General features: G+C 43.0%; 1 protein-coding gene across 1 annotated transcript in view; it reads left to right on the top strand.

Moving 5' to 3' along the window:
* The first annotated feature begins 8913 nt into the window (after positions 1-8913).
* The window catches only part of LOC125447800 (elongation factor 1-gamma-like), a 37620-nt gene continuing 28292 nt past the window's right edge, over positions 8914-18241 (top strand). The window contains exons 1-3 of the mRNA XM_048522528.1: positions 8914-9049; positions 13476-13539; positions 15206-15347. The gene's annotated coding sequence lies outside the window, so the exon portion shown is untranslated. The remainder of the gene's footprint in view (positions 9050-13475; positions 13540-15205; positions 15348-18241) is intronic.

Below are 18241 nucleotides of genomic sequence, written 5' to 3'. Positions count from 1 at the left end.
TGTGAGCACCTCAGCTCTTCTGCTCCTCAATAAATGATCCAGACTGCTGGCCTTTGGGGGACTGTTGGAAACCAGGAACCTGCTCAACCCCAGTCAGCAGAGAATTCTGTAGTATCAACAAGCAGGGACTTCGTTTACATGTACATAGAGGAACAGGAATGGCAGATGGTATGTGGAACAAATACACTAACCCTATCACACATCTCTTCCTCCGTTACATTGATGACTGTTTCAGCACCGCCTCATGTTCCCACGAGGAGCTCAAACAGTTCATCCACTTCACTAACACCTTCCACCCCAACCTTAAGTTTACCTGGACCATCCCTGACACCTCTCTCTCCTTCCTGGACTTCTCTGTCTCCATCTCTGGCATCCACCTGGAAACCAATATCCAGTTTAAACCTATCGACTCCCACAACTACCTGAAATATTCCTCCTCTCACCCACCTTCCTAATTCCTTCGCCTCCACTGCATCTGCTCCCGAGATGAGGCATTCCGCTCCCGAACATTCCAGATGTCCTCTTTTTTTCAAAAACTGCAACTTCCCCTCCAGTGATCAAAAATGTCCTCGACCGTTTCTCCCGCATTTCCCGCAACTCATCCCTCACACCCCCTATTCGCAACAATAACAAAACAGAATCCCCTTCATCCTCACGTACCACCCGACCAACCTCCAAATCCAATGCATCATCCTCCGACATTTCTGCCATCTGCAATCCGACCCTACCACCAAAGACATTTTTCCCTCCCCACCCTTATGTGCTTTCCGGAGGGACCACTCTCTCCATGACTCCCTTGTCCGTTCCACATTCTCCTCCAGCCCCATCACTGCCGGCACTTTTCCCCGCAACCAAAGCAAGTGCTACACCTGCCCCTATACCTCCCCCCTCACCCCGATCCCAGGCCCGAGGAAGACTTTTCCCATCAAACAGATGTTCACTTGCATATCTGTCCATGTTATATACTGTATCCGCTGTTCCCATTGTGGCCTCCTCTACATCGGGGAAACCAAACGGAGCCTTGGGGACTGCTTTGCGGAACACCTACGCTCTGTTCACAACGAACAACTGCACCTCCCAGTTGCAAACCGTTTCAATTCCTCCCCCCAACTCCTCGGATGACATGTCCATCCTGGGCCTCCTGCATTGCCACAATGGTGCCACCTGAGAGATGCAGGAACAGCATCTCATATTTTGCTTGGGAACTCTGCAGCCCAAGGGTATCAATGTGGATTTCACAAGCTTCAAAATCTCCCCTCCCCTGGCCACATGCCAAAACCAGCCCAGCTCGACGCTGTCTCCCTAACCATTCCTTCCACCTCAAGCCTAGCCCCACCCCCTACCCACTAACCTCATCCCGCCCCCCTGACCTGTCCGTCCTCCCTGGACTGACCTATCCCCCTCTAATTCCCCACCTACATTCACCTTCACTGGCTCTAACCCCGCCTCTTTGACCTGTCTGTCTCCTCTCACCCTATATTCTCCTTTACCCATCTTCTCTCCACCTCCCCCTGTCTCCCTATTTATTTCAGAATCCCCTTCCCCTCCCCAATTTCTGAAGAAGGGTCCCGAACTGAAATGTTAAGCTTTTCTGGTCCTCTGCTGCTTGGCCCGCTGTGTTCATCCAGCTTCACACCATGTTGTCTCAGATTCTCCAGCATTGGCAGTTCCTACTATCTCTGGTATGTGGAACACATTGGTCCCTCAAGACTAAAGACATGGCAACAGTGAGATGGGGAACCTGACATCCACTCCAGGTGCCCCTTGTTCACAGGAGACAGGGTGGTGCCACATAGCTAGAGGAGGAACCCCATACGGTAGCTCCTGAGAAGTCTGCTCTCAGGCTACTCCAGAGATGGCAGGATTGATCGTAACTGAACTCCAAACCCAATTCTTGGAAGTTGAAGCCAAGGACAGTCCACCAGTCTCTGACAAGAAGATTCTCAGCAGGGTCGAGGCAATCCAAATGCCTCTGGTCCTGCCCCAACAAATATCCAGGGCTAATGGGTTCCACTGGCTCCACCCAGATGTGGAACCAGGGACAAAAGTAAGACATGGAGGAGAAGAAAAAGAAACCCATCTGAGGGAACTTTGGTGGTGCAGGTGACAGTGCACTGTATATGAGGATGATGTTCATTTAAAATTGATTGGTTTTGTACTACAATTGTTTGGTTGTACTATCTGTGAGGTCTGAGTGTAATTGTACCAGCATGAGACCTACTTTGCTGTCTACTAACGATGTGCCACGATCGATGTCTGTGTTGAGAGCCTGCTGCACCCTATGGAAGCAAGATGAACAAGGTGTAAATAACACTAAGGGCCAACTGACACTATTGCCCCTTTACTAAAACATCCATATTCTTTTCCTGGCCTCTCTGTTCAAAAATGTTGGTATGCATGAGATGGTCAGCGATCTCTAGGGTAGGGAGGTGCACAGCACACAGGGAGTCAATACATTAGGATTGTCAAGGGGACCCCTGAGGGTCTGTACGTAATGTTGTTTCTCCTTAAAGGGTCTCGCATCAGTGTATTTTACAGCCTATTTCCTCACAATTATCTCACTCAATCTGGGTGTGGTAACAACCATTTTCTTTCCATTGCATAGTTTTGAAATTTAGCATGTTGGAAGGTGACAGACAATGCTCTTTGTGTCTGAGGCCTAAACATCCATATCTCCAATCTGATATTCCTTCCTGTGAATCTGATAGCATTCAAATTTCTCTATGTCCCCAAAGAACACATGTACACGAGCCTTCACCTGTCACCCTCCATGCTGTTCCCAGCCACTGGCATATGAGATGTACATGCCAGCTATGGACATATGCTGTCCTCCCCTTGAAGCCAGGGTGCTCTTGACTGTGCACAGACCCTCCCCTCACAACCACCCTGGTTCCATCCATGCTTTACCATATCCCCTCTTACAAATACAGTTAGCCCCTTTCACAATTGCCATTGCCCCTTCCCTAGACTTCAACACCAAACTGATCCCGGTGAACAAGTTTCTGAGTCTCCTCCCTTGGCAGTGATCTCCCTTGTCCTCCACCTTACCCCTCAATTTGCCAATGGACTGACTGTTGCGCACCACCTTTTGTGACCCAACTGGATCCCTGGTTGAGACCAAAACATCTCCCTCAAACTGACTACAATGGAGCTACTGTGGATTTACCATGACACACTCCCTGGACTGCACAGGCATGGACCCCCAGACCGAGATCCACTCAAGTGGATCCCTAACTGTGGCTAATCCCCTGGTCTGCTACTGGAAGACTGTTCCTTGACTTCCTGTACCAGGATCCACTGACTGACGAGTGTCCCCAAGGACTTTATTGAGAACCATACTAAGACTATGAGACATGGCAGATTGCTTGCCGCATGGACATACTATTTCTAGGGCACAACCAACAATTGAGTCGCCCATCTTCAGGTGCCATCTTTCATCATTGGGCCTACCTTGCCCAAGTCACCTCCACTGATGTAGCAGCAGCTGGTTCCAATGCCAGATCCCATGCTCGCCCCAATATTGGCTCACACAGAGGCCAGACCAGGTAGGTCTGACAGATTTCCTTCCTCATGGTCAGCAGGAAACTAGTTGGGTTTTTGGCATAATCCAAGGGATGTCACTCAAGGCAAATTGGGAAGTTACCCACAGACAAATTTGTAGAATCAATCCTCCAGCTATCTGGAGGGAATTCATTAAACTGCCAACGTGCAATCTGGTTGATCAGGTTGAATTTTATGCAGTATTTTTCAATAATTGCATGATTTCTGAGGAGATCAGAACCATTGCCTTCATTGTAATCACATAACTCTAATTTCTCAGCACTGTCTATTTTTGTACATCCTTTCTACATCCTCTTCAAAGCCTTCATGTTTTAGAAAATATGATGTACAGAATTGGAAATAATATTCCAGTTATGCTGAAAGCCGTATTTTAGAAAGGCTCACCATAATGTCTTTTATTTTCTACTTTATGCCTCTGTAGAAAACCCAGGTTCCTCTGTGTCTTCTATCCCACTCTGCCAGCTTCAGCAATTTGTATGCACATATCCCATATCTTGTCCCACACCCCATTATTTGAAGGGAAAGAGCATAAGTCTGTAAGTACTCTTGTAACAAATATCTCTCAGCCACCGTCACTGACAGTGTGGTCATTTTCACAGTGAAGCTTATGAGGCCTTATGATGTACAAATTTTGGCTGCTATGTTTCCATCACTTCAAAAGTACTCCATTGGCTTTAAAGAGCTTTGGGATGCCCAGTGTTTCCAACAGACGCTATATACAGTCAGAGTCATATAGCATGGAAACAGGCCCTTTAGTCCAACTTATCCATGCTGACCAGTTTTCCTAAACTATTCCTATTTGCCTGCGTTTGGCCCATATCCTTCTAATCCTTTCTATTCTTGGACCTGTCCAAATGTCTTTTAAATATTGTAACTGTACCTGCATCCTCCAGATGATGATGAGAGTCCAGGTATCAAGAGACTTCTTTCCCTGGTAGGATGCCCAAAGTGACCAATTATGTCGAGTGGTCTAGTTATAGAGGTCTAAAGTGAGCCAGATTCGAACCCGATTTCAAACTGTGATGCAGTTACTACATCTACCTTCAAATCAGAAGATTGCGGCTTCAAGTTTCAATTTAAAATCTGGGTTAACACTCCAGAAAAGCACTGAAGGTGCGCTGCACTGTTGGAGGAGCTGCGGCCTGAATGAAGTTTTAAACTGTAAATCTTGCCCATGCTCCTCCAGTGAAGCTTGAGAGTTCCTCTACTCTCGTAGTCAAAATAACATTTAACACTCAACCAATACTAGTATACAGAAGAAGTCATATCACGCTCAAAACCCGAACTCTCGTTTCTCTCTCTGTACTTATGATGCCAGACCTGCTGCGTTTCACTGACATTCTGTTTGTTTGGTAAATAGAACTGCTGGCCATTTATTTCCTTGGGGTTTGGGATCTTGTTGTGCTCAGACATCTACTATTACAACTATGTTTCCAAAGTTTTAATGCATCCAGGTCGTGAAAGTGTTATATTTAAATGAAAATTGCTGATTTTCTTTCATTAGACCAAACAAGTCGGATTGTGATGCACGCAGGGCCAAAGTGAATCTCCCGTAAACGCGCCCTCCCTGCCCTCACCTCACCTTTGTAACGGCTGTCCCTTCAAATTCAAACAACGCTAAGTGGGGATATTTAAGTTGCACAGTAATTCTCACCTGCAGCAAATAAAACAAACGGAATGATTGTTTCTATCTACATTGACCTTTAGAGATTCTTAGTTTGCAGGGTTTGGGAGACAGGGCTGTAGTTCGCTCCGAGCTGCTTGGCGGGAGTGGGATTGTGTGATGGCGGCGATGGTGAGTGAGGTTCTGCACCATCCGTTTGAAATCTCCGTCATCCGAGCCGATGGTTCGCCGAAAGTTAGCTGGTCCTATTCTTCTCAGTTCCTGTTGTCAATCGCTGCCGATATTTGTCGACTTCGGCCCGCCATTCAATATTTCTCCCCCTTCCGATTGCGCTGTGTTGGAGCGGTATTTGGTTGTCATGGTTTTTAGTGCCTTCTCCCTACCAGCTCCAATTCCCTGAGGTAATAGAAATACTACACGTTAGATGCCTTTATCTGCTGTATTCTGACACTGCTTGAGGTATTTACTTTGGACCATGTGAGAGGGCCTTATGAACTAGGTGAGGGCTTGATCGTCTACCTTGCTTTGGACTGAGTGGTTTTTTTATTATTCATTTATTATTTTTATTATTCACTTATTGTTCACTTCCCTTTCCACCCTCTGCACTACAGGGTAAAAGTTAAGAGTCTATCCCATGAAATGTAAAACAAGAGCCTCAATATTAGACTAACAGCAAAACTTATTTTTGCCACACGACTTGGGAGATACTTAAAGGAGATAGAGATACTTGTGGCATGGTGATCTGGGTGATTTTTACAATAGTCGACAGTATTGTATGAAGGCCATTTGGCCCATCAACTCTAATCTGCAGATTGGTTCAGCAATGAGTTTGTAACTGATTTTCATCTCCAGTTCATTGAGTTATTTGCCGCTGATTCCCTTACTGATCTTAAAAAAATCTATCTTGCATCATTTGAGTATAGTTAATAACACAGCCTTGACAGCCCTTGATACTAAAGGATTTTTTTAAACCTCTTGGGCACAGTGAATCTTTGTCTTAAGTGGGTAAGATTATCCCCTTTTGGTCATGAACTTATCTTGAAGAGAAACAACCTCTCTGTAACTAACTTCTCAAGCTGCCCAGGAATCTTGTATGTTTCACTAAGGTTGCCCTTATTCTTCTGAACTGAATACAATGCCAAGCTGCTCAATATCTCCTCAAGACAGTCTTTCCATACCTGGTATCAGCCTACTGAGTTCTCTGTGGCTGCCTCCAATACTAATGTGTCTTTCCTTAGATAAGGGGACCACATTCTGTGCTCCATTTCCTTTGAAGCAAAGGAAATAGTTAATTTTTCTTTACTATTAACAAATGAACTTGGATGCTTTTCATGATACCATACATGTAACAGAATTGAGACTATTTTGTGCATTGAGTCTGTTCAGCCAATCAAAAAATGGCTATGTATCTCAACCCCATTCCCATGCATTCTCCCTGTAATCCCTATCCCCTTTGCCAATCAAGAACCTACCCATCTCTGCCTTAAACACACTCAATGACTTGGCTGCCGTAGCCCTCTCTGGCAATGAGTTTTGCAAATTCACCACTTTTTTTTTCTGGCTGAAGAAATTCCTCCTCATTTCTGTTCTGAAGGACTGTCCCTTCTCTCTGAGGCTGTGCCCTCTGGTTTCCTACCAGTAGGAAACATTTTCTCCAAATCCAGTCTATCCAGGCCCCTCCATATTCTGGAAGTTTCAATGTGATTTCCCCCTTTCATCCTCCTAAACTCCATTGAGTACAGACTGAGCCCTTGACTGCCCCTCCTGATAAGCCCTTCAATCCCTAACATCATTCTTGTTAGCCTCCTCTGGATCCCTCTCCAGTGCCAGCACATCCATCCTTAGTCAGACAATGGTTCCCAAAACTGCTCAAAGTATTTCAAATGTGGTTTGACCCGAGCCTTATACAGCCTTAGCAATACACTTCAATGCCTGTTTTCTAGCCCTTACAAAATGAATGCTAACATTGCATTCATCTTCCACACTGCCAACTGAACTGAACAGAATCCTGAACTAGGACTTCCAAGTCCCTTTGAGCTTCAGATTTTAGGCATCTTTCCCTGTTTAGAAAATAGTCTATTCCTCTCTTCCTCCTACCAAAGTGCATAACCGCACTTTGTGACATCATTATTCCATCTGCTATTTCTTTACCCTCTTACCTTTGTCAGCTGTAAACTTGGCGACAGTGCCCTTAGTTCGTTCATCCACATTGTTAATGCATAATGAGAATAGTTGTGGTCCTAACACTAACCCCTGCTGAACTTCGCTAATCACTGGCTGTCATCCTGAAAAAGACCCTTTACCTTTGTTCAGTGTCTCCTGCCAGTTACCCTGTCCTCTACCCATGCCAGTACTTTGACTTAAAGGCCATGAGCTTTTATCTTTAACAACCTCCTGTGTGCAGTACCAGGTCAAAGGCCTTCTCAAAATCTGAACAGATCATGTCCACAGGCTGTCTTTTGTCTAACTTCCTTTGATACCATTTTAAACAAGTCTAACAGACTATCAGACATGATGTCCCCTTGACAAAGCTGTGCTGACTCAGATAACATTGTGGCGCTGGATGAACACAGCAGGCCAGGCAGCATCAGAGGAGCAGGAAAGCTGATGTTTTGGTTTGGAACCTGACTCAGCCCTGTTTACCTTGCACTTGGTGCTCTGTAATCTCATCATTAATGATGGACTCTTAAAATATCACCAACGATCTAAGTCAGGCTAATCAGCCAATAATTTCCCATCTTCTATCTCCATCCCTTCTTAAACTTAATCTATATGGTAGCTTTTTGCAGACTTTCTCCACTTTAAATAACATTTAGTTCCTGTATTCTTCCTGCCAGTGCATGATCTCTCATTTTTCCCCCCTCATCTGCCAAGTTTTTGTTCACCCTCTTAACCTCTAGCCTTTTGTCAGGCTCACTACTTGCCTTCCCACCTATTTTTGCTGTCTTTTTGCAAACTTGGCAATTTACTTCAATCACCCAAGCCATTAATATTTATTGTAAACAATCGTGGCCCAGCACTGATCCCTGTTGCACTCCACTCCTTTTGCCATTCCTGAAAATGCTCCTTTTATCCCAAATCTGACAACTATTATTTGGCCAATCTCTATCCATGATGATGTTCCTGTAACACAATGGGCTCTAAAGGAGTCTTATGTACAATGTTATCGAATGCCTTAAGGTAATCTTTCTGAAAGAATTAATATCAAATTTACATTAGCCTCCCCAAGTTTGATGGAGCAGTCTTTTGAGTGGCAAACTTGGCAACCTTGCATGACGTTCTGATGGGGACAGATGTATCATCTCTGGCTTTTGATCTGAGCAACTAATTATTGTTGTTGTCATGCAGTAATCTTCATCTTTATGTATGACATGTGGTGTTCAGCCTTTAGTGATTTTATTTTTTTTCTACTGTTAATTAGATGGGCCCTTTATCCTCATTGCCACCAAAGCTCAGCGTGTAATGAACTGTCTTAACCACAAGTTAACAGTGGTTGGTACCCAGAACCCAGTATAAGTAATGGTGGAAGTGTGATTGACTCAATTCAGTACTTCATGGCTGTGCTGTTAGATGGGTGTGTAAGCTGACTGGGAGTATGGGGGTGGTTGGAGGTTACTTTTTTTTGTGCAGTGAAACAACCTGAAGTTCGTAAAATTTAGCCTAATGTGTTCACTACTTAAATAACTTGATTCTTTAGCTTTCTGTGGCTTCTTACTTTTCAGACTCTGTACACCCCGCCTGATTTTTGGAGGTGCTACCCGGTTCTGATTGCAGCTGAATACAGCAATATGTCACTCAGTGGTATCCAGGGGTCTAGAGCTCTGTCCCAAGATTGGATGTATGGGGCCGTACACCTGTGGAAAGGTCAGTGAGTTGCTTGTTGTTGTGTTTGAGTTGGACTAAGTTTTTTTTAAACAGTTAACTCTAATGATCAATTTTAATTGATTTTTATCTGAAAACTGCTCCCAGCTTTAATTTTTTTTCAATAATTTCATGGTTTTTGTTTTGTGTCCTTGCACCATGGATTCTGGTTCTGCCCCTATATAAACTGTTCCAGCTGGTGTAATATTTTTAATCCAACCTGTTCAGAAATGTTGGGACATGGAAGTCTGATATTGTTGCCATCACAGAAATGTGGTTGAGGGAACGGCTGGACTGGTAACTTGACATTCTGGGGTTTAGGATCTTTAGGTGAGACGGGTTGGGGGGTAAACAAAAAAGTGGGTGGTGCAGCAGCATTAATTATGGAGTCAGTTACAGCAGTAAGGAGAAAAGATGTCTTGGAAGGGTCCTCACGTGAGGCTTTGTGTGTAGAACTTAGTAACGTTAAAGGGGCAGTTACTTTACTGGGAATGTATTATATGTCCCCAAAGAGTCAGTGGGAAATAGAGGAGCAAATTTGCAGACTGTTCGCGGGAGTGTGCGACAGTCATAATTGTGTAATTGAGGGAATTTCAACTTGGTTAACATTTAAATTAGGTTAGTCATAATGTTAACAGTTTGGAGGGGGGTGGATTTCTTAATGTATCCAGGGGAATTCTTTGCATCAGTATGTAGAAGGCCCAACAAGGGACAGTACAGTGCTGGATCGCTTTCTGGGGAAAGAAGCTGGACAAGTGCTTGATCTAGCAGTGAGGGAACACTTAAGTGGTTATTTACCGCAATATTGTACAGTTAAAATTCTTTTTGGAGAGGCATAAGATGGCTTTGGATTGGGTTAGGTGGATTTTTTTTAGAATAAAACAGGATCTGGCTATAGCAGGCTGGGGACAGCTCCAATGTTGGAGCAATGGTGGGGGGCATTCAAAAAGGAGCTGGGAAGAGTACAGATCTAACATACCCTTCTAGAAGGAAATCTAGAAGAAATCAGTTCAGAGAACCCCAGATCTTTAGGGCAATTTGGGACTAGATAAAGAAAAGGGGTGGGACTTTGCAAGTGCAAAGGGAGCAATTCAGCTCCAATCCTAGAGGAGTGCAGGAGAGGACTGACGAAAGCAATTTATTAAAGCAAAGAAGTGGCATGGGGAAAATGATTTGCCAACAGGATTAGGGAGAATCCTAAGGTATTTTGTGAATACATTTAAAGGGAAGAGGTTAACCAGGGAAAGAGTAGGACCTATTAAAGAGTATTTGGTCAACCTGTGTGTGAAGCCTCCAGGATATTGGAAGGGTGGTGAATGAATACCTCTTTAGCCTTTACACAGAAAAGGAGAGCAGAAGTATAGAATTTAGGAAAAGGGACTGTGAGGAACTTGAACAGTTTGACATAGGAAGTGAGGAGCTAATGGAGGTTCTGTTGGGCTTAAACAAACCACTTGGCCTAGATGAATTGCGTCTCTGACTACTGTGGGAGGAGAGGCAAGAAATTGCAAGGGCTCTGACAAATTTTTAATCCCTCTCTGGCCATGGGGGCTGTGCCAGAGGACTGCTAATGTGGTTGTGCTTTAAGAGTAGAGTGAATCAGGAAATTACAGACCAGTGAGTCTTGTATCAATGGTAGGGAAACTATTAGAAAAAATTCTGAAGGAGTGGACTAATACCTGCATGGAAAGCCATGTGCTAATTAGGGATAATCAGTGCGGCTTTGTCAGAGGAAGGTCATTCTCAAAAATTCAATTTTTTTTGGGTATGTGATCAGTTGTGGATGGAGGAAGTTTAGTTGATGTAGTTCATATGGATTTTGGCAAAGCTTTTGACAAGTTCCTGCATGGGAGACCTGAGAATGTTAAAGCACAAGGAATTGAGGGGAAACTTGGTGAGGTGGATCAGAAACTGGCTTAGTAATAGAATACAAAAGGTAGTGGTAGAAGGCTTTGAGCCACTGGAGGCTGGTGTCCAGCAGTGTACCAGAAGGATCAGTACTGGGTCCTTTTTTTTGTTTTTAGTGTTTGCTGTATACACAAATGATATAGGTGAAAATATGGAAGAATGTGAAGCAAACTTGCAGATGACACCAAGATTGGTAAGGTGGTTAATAGTGAAGAAGATTGTTCTAGGTTATAGAAAGATAGGTGGGTTGGTCAGATGGGCAGACCAGTGGCAGGTGGTATTTTAAACCTGAAGTGTGAGGTGATGCAATTTGGAAGAAATAAGATGAGGGAGTATTTAATGAATAGTTGGATACTTTGTAACTTGGAGAAACAGAGGGATCTTTGGGTAGTTTATTCACAGAACCGCAAAGTCTGCGGATCATGCGACTAGGATGGTTAAGGAGGCATATGAGATACTTGTTTTCATCAGTTGTGGCAAAGAATACAAGAACAAGGATGTAATGTTGGAGTTGTGCAGAGCATTGCTCAGGCCATAGGTGGAATCTGTTGTGCATGGTTCTGGTCACCTCACTACAGGAAGGATGTAGTAGCATTAGTTGAGTTAGAGGATGTTGCTTGAAATTGAGCTACAATAAGAGACTAGATAGGCTTGAATTGTTTTCTTTTAAAGCAGAGAAGACTGAGGAGGGATATGAGAGAGATGTATGAGATTTGAGGGGTATGGTCAGAGTGAATAAAGAGCAGTTGCTCCCCTTGATTGAAGGATCCATCATAAGAGGGCATAGTTTTAGGCTAAAGGGCAGGAAATTCAGGGAATTTGGGGGTGAAGGGGTAGTAGGATAAACATTTTCACGCAGTGGGTAGTGAGAATCTGGAATGTACAGCCAGGGAATGTAGTGGAGGCCTTTTCAAAAAAATATTTGGATGGTACTTCAAATATTGTTCCTTGTCCTTGAGCATTACAAGTGCAGGAAATTGGAATCAGTGCATTTTAGTGGTATTTATGTCATTGCAGATTCAGTGGACTGAAAGGTTTTTTTTCTGCACTGTGTGAATCTAATTTAAGTTTGAGGCAGGCGGCATTTGAATAAACTCAAATTCCCACCTCTGCTAATTTTTAGGTGTCTGTCATGGCTCAGTTTTAGCACTTCCATATTTTGAATCTGAAGGTTCAAGTCCTTTTGGGACCTTTATTGCAAAATTTAGGTTTACACTCACTGCTTTACCGAGGATATGCTGAATTGTTGGAAAGTGCTGTTGTTCAGATTGAAACACAAAACTGAGGGTCTTTCTGCCATCCCTCACCCAGACATTATGTGCGGTTTCTGCTCCACTTTTTTGTTCAATGGACATAACTCGTTAAGGAGGATGACATTGAGTAAATGTAGATTCCTGGATAAATGATAATAATATTAATATGCCTGAATTAAATTGTCATGTTCCTGTGCTTGTTTCCCCAGTAACTGAGTGTAAAAAGATTTTGTTCCCCACCCCGCCTGCTTTCCACAAGGATCACCATTCATTCCACGACACTTCCCAACAACTTCTCTATCACACCCTGGTACCTTCTTCCCTGCAACTGCAAGAGGTGCAACACCTGCCCTCTCGCCTCTGTCCAAGACCCCAAAATGTCATTCCAGATCTGGCAGAGATTCACCTGCTCTTCATTCAACCTGATCTATTGTACCCATTGCTCCCATTGTGGTTCCCTCTGTTGGAGAGACCAAACGCAGACTTGGGGACTGGTTCGCAGAGTATCTGCACTTCCTAACCAAATTGACTTTCCTCCCTGTTGCCATCCATTTTTAGTGCTCGCTTGCCCCCTGCTCCCTGCTGTGGCATGTTCATTCTTGGCTGCCTCCATTGTTGGTGAGGCCAAATGTAAACTGGAGGAACAGCACCTGATATTTTGCCTTGGAAGCTTTATAGCCCAAAGGCCTCAATATTGACTTCTCCAGCTTCAAAATCCCTCAACCCACAGTCTATCCCATGTCCGCTCCCCCCCCCCCCCCCCCCCGCCTCCCTGACTTGACCAAACATGTCCATCTTCCCACTCACCCATCTGCTCCACTCTCCCACTGATCAATCACACTAACCCCCACCTACTCCCACCTGCCCTACCTCCAGCCCCAGCTCCCCCCTCTACTTACTTCTCGGCTGGGCTGCTCTCCCCTGTCCTGACAAAGGGTTTTGGCTCTAAATGTTGACTTTCCTGCTCCTTGGATGCCATCTGAACTGCTGTACTTTTTCAGCTTCACGTCTATTGACTCTGGTTACCAGTATCTGTAATCCTTACTGTTTCGAGATGTCTGTAGGAGCAGGAAGAGCGATTCTATCAGCCAGCTTTTGGATACTAGTCCTGACATCTGCTGGCAGAAGTAGGTAGTGAACCAGTGAAAGCCCCTTAATATCTGCTCATCAATCCAATTTTGTGGGAGCTTGTATTCTCTTAATATCAAGAGGCACTTTAAGAAAGTAGTTTATAGTGGCTATCATTAAACTTTCCTGAATCTGTTTAGGTCTCTGTATTGGTGGCAGATAGTGGCTTTTGTGTGCAAGAAAGTAGTGCAGTTGCGTATTATGGTAAGTTTAATTGTCCTTCTTGTTTGTGTTCTTTCTACCTCCTCTTCTTCCCTCTGATTTCCAACTGCTCCATTTATATTGAGCCAAGACAGTAGAACAACTAGTCCATGCTTTTTTTCCCCTGATAGAACTATCTATTTGCTGTTACGCATGTTCTTTTTTTTTCTTTATCTTTTAAAGACATCCTGGTAATTCACCTCACTGACTCTCTCCTTTTTTAAAGTGATTTCTGCTGGATTCATAACTCAGAAATCCAATTAAACCCAGTAATGAGGGTGCATGCAGAGAACTGAGGTTCTGACCAACATCACATCAGCTGTGACTTTATTATTGAGCAGACTCAGTGGATATCGCTGGCCTTTGAAGATCTAGCTGAGCTGCTTCCTCGAACTGCGTTCAGCATGCCTTTCTGTTTTGTCACATCGTCATAGTCACAAATGTCCAGCACTGAAACAGACACCCTTTGGTCCAACTCATCCATGCTGTCCAGATATCTTAAACTAATCTAGTCGCATTTGGCACATATCCCTCAACACTTCCTATTCACATACTCATCCAGATGCCTTTTGAATGCTGTAATTGTACCAGCCTCCTCCACCCACTCTGGCAGCTCATTCCATACACTCACCACCCTCTGTATAGAAAAAGTTGTGCCTTGGGTCCCTTCTAAATTTTTTTTTCCCCCCTCTCACCTTAAACTTGTGCTGTCCAGATGTGGACTCTCCTCCCCTGGGAAGATACTGGCTATTTACTCCTAGTCATTATTTTGTACACCTGTACAAGATCAGTTCTCAGCCTCTGACACTCCAGGGGAAAATAGCCCAGCCTATTCAGCCCCTTCCTATGGCTCAAACCCTCCAAATCCCAGCAACGTCCTTGTTAAACTTGAAAGCATGCAGGAAACACGTAGTAAATCTCTCCTGTAGCAGGGAGACCAGAACTGAAAACAGTATTCCAAAAGTGGCCTAACCAATGTCCAGCACAACCGCAACATGACATCCCAACTCCTATACTGAATACACTGACCAATGAAGGCAAGTGTATGAAACTCTGCCATCATCACCCTGGCTACCTGCAACTCTACCTAAAGGAACAACGAACTTGCACCGCAAGGTCATCTTGTTTGACAACACTCCAGGCCCCTCTTTTCCTTTCAAGAAAATGAGTCTGTGCCTCAACTGCTTCCTGTGGTATTGCAGTTCACATTCTTAACACTTGAATGAAATAAATGATCACTTCTCTGCTGGACTTTTAGCTAATTTGTATTAATAATCTTGTTTGAATTCTCTAAGTGGAAACATTTCATGCCTACCTCTTCAGATTATTCGTAAATTAAAAGATGTCCCATTGGGTTATCTTCTGGGCCTTTATCCTCTTAAGGAAAATGTCTCCCCACCAATAATTTCTTGTTTCTAATAACATCTTTGTAATTTTCTTCCTTTCACTAGTGCTTGCTTTTCTAATAGCATAGAGATTGACCAATGATCAAAGATCCATACAGCCTGACCGGAATCCTACAAAAGTTTGATTTAACTTCACCACCAGCACTTTGGAATTCTACACCTAGAAATAAATACAGCTCGGTTTTAATTCCTTACTAAACACATTGCTTTCAATTTGATTGCATGTATCCCTTGTTCCAAATATTCTTCCTATCTCCTTTCAGGTGCCATGCCTGACGAGCTTGCTGAAGCATAGTTGTGGACTAATGTACGGAATGGGTTTGCTAATGCCGGCTGACTAACCAGGAAACTTCCTTGCCCTTACTGAATGGAAGGCAGTGGTTTGGAAGCACTTGTAGTCTGCAGGTGACCTGTTCAGCTACGTTGTGAATACATTTTCTGTTGCCATGAATTCCGTGTGCCGGGCTTTTACCTGGACCTTCTAACTTGAGTAATGATGCTGCCCACGTCACCACAAAACAACCTCTGCTCTCATTCGAGGAAGCAGCTCAGCTAGATCTTCAAAGTAAAATCTACTAAGATTTTTCTACTCTCAGTGAAAGTGACACTTGTGTTTTTCTCGCCAGCCTTGCATTTATCTGTCTCTAAAATGTATTTGGCACTTAATGCCCAGTCTGCAAGTTTTCTGTACTTTGCATGAGGTAAAAGTATAACTCATAACATAACATAGCTGTACCTGTCAAATTGACTTCAAATTTTGATAATTAAGGTGTTTGCCCTGCTTGGATTCTTTAGGATTTCCTGTATATGTCCCTTTTACAGACTCCATAATGTCACTTATTTTTCTATTATTTCTGTATCATCAAATATTGTAACATACATTTGGCTCCTGGGGTTTTATGGTACAGTTGCAGTGTCCCTCCTTCTGGTGCAGGAGGTCCAGGTTCCAGTCCCACCTGCCCTGAAGTGTTGTAATCTGTCTGTACAGGATGATCCTACGTTCCCCAAATAACTTATAACTATTGATAAGTCCCAAAACTGGTCCCTGTAGTATACTGCCTGCCTCACCCCACCAACTTGAAGTTGATCAATTTATGCCCATCCTCAACTCCCTAGTAACCAGCAAAACCTCTGTCTATTGTAGTATGTTATTCTCTCCACTATTTTAATTTTTTTGTTTTAATAACCTTTTGTGGCACCTTGTCGAAAGCTTTTAAATGCAACTACAGCACACCCATTGTAATTGTGCCTACATTCACCACTTCCTCAGGAAGTTTGTTCCACATGTGAACTCTCCTATGTCTTTTTTTGTAAAAGCCCTTATGCTTTTTTCTTAAATCCCTGTTCTCTCTCCATAAGTGTTCCCTAGTGTTGAAATCTCCATTCTGGAGGGGGAGAAAGCAACTCCCATTAACCCGATCTACACCGCTCATGATTTTATAAATTTTATCATTGAATCAGGTCACCTTGCAACCTCCTACACTCCTGTGAAAAAAGGCCCTGACTATCCTTTTCTTTATAACTCAAAGCTTCCATATCTGCTAACATCCTGGTAAATCTCCTCTGCACCCTCTCTGGCTTAATATCCTTTATATAACTAGGCATCCAGAATTGGACACCATATTTTAGAGGAGGCCTCACCAATATTCTGTGCAATCTTAACATGACTTCCTACCTCCTATGCTCTCAGGACTGAGCAATGAAGACAAGTGTGCCAAATGCCTTTTTAACCACATTGTCTATATGTGACACAAAGTTGAAGAATTAAGCACGTGAGCCCCTAGTTCCCTCTTTTCTACAACATTACCTAAGTCACTACCATTAATTATATAAGTCCTACCCCTGTCTGTACCAAAATGAAATATGTTGCATTTATCCAGATTGATCTCCATCTCTTCTTAGCCTGTTGACTTCTTCAATATTTTAGGTTGAAGACCATTAGGATTTGTCAGATTTCAGTTCTGATACTTCAGTGAACAGCTAATATCGAGTCCTGTTAAATGTAATGTTTTAATTTCTTTGCTGTTGGTTTGCTGCCATTTATTTCTGGCATGTTATTTGTATACCATACACTGAAGACAAATGTGCTTAATATCTGCCGTTACCCCACTTTCAATTATTAATTCCTGCTTTCCCAGTGTTCACTAAAACCTGTCAAAATATGACTCTTGGCTTGATTGGTCTGTTCCCAGGTTTGTGGCTTCCTTCCTGCTTAGTGCCAGAACACTGGGTACCTGTTGGCCTCCTGTCACTGGTAATCTGTGTGAACACCACCTTTTCTTGGTATTGTCAGTTTTCTCCCCTTTTTTTTCTTTCTTTTTCTATTCCAACAGTAATATTTTAGAAATTCACCCCCTGGATGAATTCCTGAATTCAATGGTTTCTATTTTGACTTGATTTGACCCTCTTTTGTGACCATTTCCTACTTCAGTATTTTTCTTGCGTCTGTAGCGGCGCTCCTGTCTTTGAATTAAGATTGAGTCCAGAGATCCTCCTTGAGAGCCAGTTCTGAAGAAACGGCACTGGACTCAACATTAATTTTTGATTTTCTTTTCATAGATGCTGCCAGATTTGAGTTTCTTTAATTTTGTTTTATTTTTAAATCGTCAGCATTCACAGTTCTTTGATTTTAGTGTTTACTCTGTTTAATTTGATTTTTGTAATTTTTACTTTGCCTTGCTGATTTTTACACCTTTTAAATTTTTCTTGTACTCCTTTTTTTAAATCAATATTTTTTTCTTCATTTCAATTCCTTTCTTCTTTTGTTCACTGTTCACTCTCAATTAGCTTGCTTGTTTTGTTTTAGTGGAATTGAGCTTGAGTCAATTTATCTTTCTTTTTATTTTCAAAAGAAGTAATCCTGCTATCTTTTTATCATTTTAAAGTTTCTTTCAATCCGATTTGCAACTTGCTTCATTTTGCTTGCTCATGTACCGTCCCCCAGTCTTGGTCTTCATATTTATCTGATTAAGCCTATAATACTTAGGAGCAGAAGTAGACCATTCAGCCCATCAAGTCTGCTCTGCCATACAACAAAATTTATGGCTGATCTAGTAACCTTCAGCTTCACTTTCCTACCTTATTTATTCTTCCTCCCATAATCTTTTGATTCCTTAAAGCAATAACAAAGGACTGTGCATGTTCACAATCTGAAACAGCATCTGTAAAGAGAAGCATGGTTAACGTTTCTGTTTCAGTGACTGCTTCCAGAATTTCCTCAAGTTGTGAGAAAGGGTCACCTGACCTGAAATGTTAACTTTTTTTGAATTCATGGATGCTGTCAGACCTGCTGAGCTTTT

The sequence above is a fragment of the Stegostoma tigrinum genome, chromosome 39, assembly GCF_030684315.1.
Source record: "Stegostoma tigrinum isolate sSteTig4 chromosome 39, sSteTig4.hap1, whole genome shotgun sequence".
Taxonomy (NCBI): domain Eukaryota; kingdom Metazoa; phylum Chordata; class Chondrichthyes; order Orectolobiformes; family Stegostomatidae; genus Stegostoma; species Stegostoma tigrinum.
The sequence above is the reverse complement of the archived record's forward strand: the minus strand, read 5'-3'. Positions and strand labels throughout refer to the sequence as shown.